This window comes from Nyctereutes procyonoides, unplaced genomic scaffold, assembly GCF_905146905.1.
Source record: "Nyctereutes procyonoides isolate TBG_1078 unplaced genomic scaffold, NYPRO_anot_genome, whole genome shotgun sequence".
Taxonomy (NCBI): domain Eukaryota; kingdom Metazoa; phylum Chordata; class Mammalia; order Carnivora; family Canidae; genus Nyctereutes; species Nyctereutes procyonoides.
In genome coordinates, this window is record NW_026575117.1 from 17,398,148 (window position 1) to 17,403,311 (window position 5,164).

General features: G+C 40.7%; 1 pseudogene; it reads left to right on the forward strand.

Annotated features, from left to right (window-relative positions):
• Window positions 1–3,606: 3,606 nt before the first annotated feature.
• Window positions 3,607–4,626, forward strand: LOC129515372 (annexin A2-like; annotated as a pseudogene).
• Window positions 4,627–5,164: the final 538 nt, after the last annotated feature.

Below are 5,164 nucleotides of genomic sequence, written 5' to 3' on the forward strand. Positions count from 1 at the left end.
ACTTGGATCTTCTAGGAAGGAGAGCTACATGATCAATTTACCAACCAAGAAGTGTGCATTTTGTTTCTGTTGTTTGCAAGGTACCTGGCAAAGTGCAATGGATCATAAAAATGCATCAGCCAAAGACTTATTTTTCAGTAATTTAAAATCTATTGGGAAAGAAATGGTAGCCATCATATAAAAAGAACATGCTACAGTTAGAAGTCAGAGATCTAAGAATCACTTATACTTTCTGAAATTAATACGTTGTGTGACTTGGGGAAATTATTCTATCAGTGAAAGTTTGTTCCCTTTTAAGATGAAAACAATTACACATATTTTATTTGTGTTTTGTGAGGATTAAATAAGAGTGTATGTGAAGTTACCTGGCTCCTATTAGTGGTTTAATATTGTTGAATTTGTTGAGTAGGGCATTAAGGCATGAAAATCAAAAAACAAGAATTTAAGAGCAACTCAAGGCAGCCACAGAATTGATGTCAGAAGATCTCAGGGTCTTGTGATTGAGCCTGCAACCAGCTCAGAGCTCAGGACAGAGACTCTCTCCATCTCCCTGTTTGCTCTCTCTTTCTTACTCTCTCGAATAACTAGATAAATAAATAAAAACATTTTTTAAATGTTTACGGACATCTAAGCCAAAGAAGCATTGATTTTAATGGTCCATTAATTAAAAACTCGAAGTGAGATTTGGAAAGATGCATTTGTAATAAAAGATATTAATGAGCACACGTTATAGGCTTATAATGGAGGAAGAAGCCACTGGAAGTTCCCACCCTGGGAGTTATTTGAGGAACATAATTCTTGCTGCCCTGAAAAGGTTGTATTTAATTCAGGGGAAATCATAACAAGAGCATTTAGCAGGGAGATGATTGCAAACAGCAATCTGACAGTAAACGCTTGGGTCAGTGATGCTCCTGCACATTATTCCCTATTCAAAGCAACTGTGGAAACTGCATTTCTAGGAAGTGACATTTAAAAGACAGGATAAAGTTTTCAAACATGTAGTCTTCTACACCTGTAGTGAACATTTCAATGATAATTGCAGTGGTGTGAGCTTAAAATAAGGTAAACAAAATTTCATTTTCATACAAAATGGTAGCAAAAAAAAATAGAATCAGAAAATGGGTAAGCTTCATATTTATTTTAATTGGCTTATTATCTATTTTACCATTTGCACAGAATATTTATCAACATCTGTGGTTTGTATTTTTCCTACTTTTCTCAGTCAGTCCTTCTTTATAAGGTAAGAAACACTTCAGAGATTCTAGGTCTCCCCCCCTTTTTTTTTCCACAGTGAATCCCATGGGCCCACTTCACATGTGAAAAGCATGCTAAAAAGATAGGTAGATAAATTCCTTCACTTGCAAACTTTCAACTTAAAAGTTTCCACAATAAAGAACACAATCACAAAAAAAAAAAAAAAAAAAAAAAAAACACAATTGCACACCAGAGTAAAAAGTGAGTTAACTATTCCTGACACCAAAAAATGGCAATACTGGTCACTTGGTCAACTTTAAACAAATGGCCTTAAGAAGAGCCATTGGGAGAAAACCTGCACACAACTAAAAGGGTCTTATCAATTACCACTGTCAGTTCTTAACTCTGGTAGAGTGAGATTCATTCCTCCGAGTCTGGTGAGGGTCATTTTCTGGTCCTTTGAGCACAGCCGTTCCAAAGACTGAACACACTAAAGGCAACTGCAAATGAAGATTCGCCAAAAGCTTTGAGCAGTGGTACCATCGTTTCAATACGTATATAGAGCAGACATTGTTGATGCCTCACCGCATATTACAACAGTCCTTCATGTGTATCTGCTGCTGTAACTCCCAGCACAGCAACAGCTTCTCACCTTACGTGCCTCGCCCCACCCCTTCTCTGCCTTAGGTTTTCTTTGGCACCCCAAAAGATTGTTCCACTTAGTCCAGGAATTCATCTCCTGGGAGAGCTCTTCAAACAGTGGTAGATGGGGGACAATGGATAAATGTTCCAGTCTCCCCACCATCTGGTAGAACAAGTGTGATATTTGCTTCTCAGGATGTTTTCTGTAATATTGAACCCCAACTTCCCACAATGGTAACCCATTTAATAAAACATTCTAATATTTCCTTATCATCTTCTCCTTAGCCTACAGTCCACACTTCTCCATTTGTGCTTTCTGAAAACATCTCCCATACAAAATGCTTAAAATCAAGTCTTTATCTTAGGTCTGTTTTTGAAGGAACAAAATTGAGAGTTGGTGACAAAAGTAGTTCCTGAAGATAAGATTCAGGAATCAGTCCATTTTCTAGTCAGAGGACAATAGGGATCACATTCCTGGGAGCTACCTAGCAATACTGTAGAATCATAATTATTAAAACTCTCATTTCTCCTGGGTTGGACTGAAATAGAGGTGGAAGAAGAAGTACTAGTTTACACAAGAGCTGTAGCACTTGATGTGGAGGCAAAGGTAACTATAAGGAGCATGGAGTTACCTGCCCAAGAAGCCTTTATATAGAACAAGGATAAGCTTGGGGCAGCCAATTATCAACTAGCATCATTTGAAGAGACTTTTCTCTTAAGTAGCTAAAGATACATTGAACTGAGTATTTTTGTCTAGAATTTGCTCATAAACATCTTGAAGATACAAAGAAGACTGAATATACATCCACAGCAGGTCACCTATGCTAAAATCAGGGCCCTGACAGAGAAGGAGTGAGACATTGAGAATGGTATGGGAGTATTTAGTTGAATTCTTAAGAGGCATGAATCCTGTTGTTCTGAGCTCTCTAGGCTGCCCAAGTGTCCCCATTCCCCAATCTTGCTGTATAGAAGCCTGACATTTTGTCACTGGATAGAGATTAAGCAAAGGCTTCACCTGAGGCACATGCCTTCGCGACAGTGTTTGTCCTCATAAGTTTTTGCTCCTTCCTCCCTGCATTGTCTCCCATCTATTGGAGGAAGCAGCTGATTTACCAAGGGAGCTGCAAGACCTGGTAAATATGTGTTAACAGGAATAAGGAGAGTCTCTATCCAGGAGAATCTTGAAAGTCTTATGACCAGCAGGGTGGTGGACTATAAGACTGGTTACAGGAAGAATTATTGACATAGTCATCCTCCAATGACTCAGTATTTAATCTAAGCCAGCTTTGTCGGTTTGCTGAGATGGCTCTCAGAATCTCAAACATGATGGTGGTGGTAAATTAGTTGGAGATGCTGGAACAGCTTTGAGAGGTTACTGAGATAAAGATCCAGTGGCTCAGGGAGGTAAGCAAGTTTTAATGGATTTATTATGAAAGAAGATATCCCATTAGTTGGCTATATTCCCTGGGGAGACCCAGAGGACACTCCCTTCACTAAACAGCAGAGAGGCTCTACAACTGGGGATGCTCATAGCTCTCAGCACCCAGCCCAGCTTCCTTAAAAATGTCTACTGTTCTGGGGCAGCCCAGATGGCTCAGCAGTTTAGTGCTGCCTTCAGCCCAGGGCATGATCCTGGGACCCAGGATCGAGTCCCATGTCGGGCTCCCTGCATGGAGCCTGCTTCTCCCTCTGCCTGTGTCTCTGCCTATCTGTCTCTGTGTGTGTGTGTGTGTGTGTCTCATGAAGAATAAATAAAAAATCTTTAAAAAAATGTCTACTGTTCATTAAATTCTCTGCAACCTCAGCTTGGAGGGTGATCACTCCACACCCTGAAGTGCATATGGGTCAGTTAAAGCATACTCCAATTTTGATGCTGAGCATGATGCTCTGAACATTGAAATGGCCATCAAGACCAAAAGTGTGGATTAGGTCACTATTATCAACATTTTGATCAACCACAGCAATGAACAGAGACAGAATATTGCCTTCTTCTACCAGAGAAGGACCAAAAAGGAACTTGCATCAGCATTGAAGTTAGCCTTGTCCAGCCACCTGGTGACCATGATTTGGGGCCTATTGAAAACACCTGCTCAGTATGACACTTCTGAACTGAAAGTCTCCATGAAGAGACTGAGGACTGGTGAGGACTCCCTCACTGAGATCATCTGCTCAAGGACCAACCAAGAACTTCAGGAAACTAACAGAGTCTACAAGGAAATGTACAAGACTGATCTGGAGAAGGACATAATTTCTGACACATCTGGTGACTTCGTCAAACTGATTATTACCCTTGCAAAGTGTAGAAGAGCAGAAGATGGCTCTGTCATTGATTATGAACTGATTGACCAAGATGCTTGGGATCTCTCTGATGCTGGAGTGAAGAGGAAAGGAACTGATGTTCCCAAGTGGATCAGCATCATGACCAAGAGGAGTGTGTGTCACCTCCATAAATTATATGAAAGGTACAAGAGCTACAGCCCTTATGACATGCTGGAGAGCATCAAGAAGGAGATCAAAGGAGACCTGGAATGTTCTTTCCTGAACCTGGTCCAGGACATTCAGAACAATGCCCTGTATTTTGCCAACGAACCATACGACTCCATGAAGAGCAAGGGGACTCATGATAAAGTTTTGATTAGAAGCATGGTCTTTTTCAGTGAAGTGGACATGTTGAAAATTAGTTCTGAATTCAAGAGAAAGTATAGCAAATTCCTGCACTACTACATCCAGCAAGACACCAAGCGCAACTACCAGAAAGTGCTGCTGTACCTGTGTGGTGAGGATGACTGAAGCCCACCATGGAATGAGCATCTAGGAGTTGTGCTTCTTTGTTTCCAGTTAACAGTTCTAGAAAATAGCCTGTGACTAACAGTCCCCTTTTATCCACCCCCACAAGGATGATGGATGTTAGCATAGCTCCCTCCCCATCCTTATTTCAGTTGCCTAAGCATTGGCTGCCTTTCGTGTCTAATCTCTCCTTTTAGCCAAAGAAATGAACATTCCAAGGAGTTGGAAGTGAAATCTATGATGTGAAACACTTTGTCTCTTGTGTACTGTGTCATTAACAGATGAATAAACTGAATTTTTATGTTATAAAAATTTTTTTAAAAAATTTTAAAATCAGAGAATATATTAAAGAGGTAGACAGGGATCCTTGGGTGGCGCAGCAGTTTAGCGCCTGCCTTTGGCCCAGGGCACGATCCTGGAGACCCGGGATCGAATCCCACATCGGGCTCCCACTGCATGGAGCCTGCTTCTCCATCTGCCTATGTCTCTGCCTCTCTCTCTCTCTCTCTCTGTGACTATCATAAATAAATAAAAATTAAAA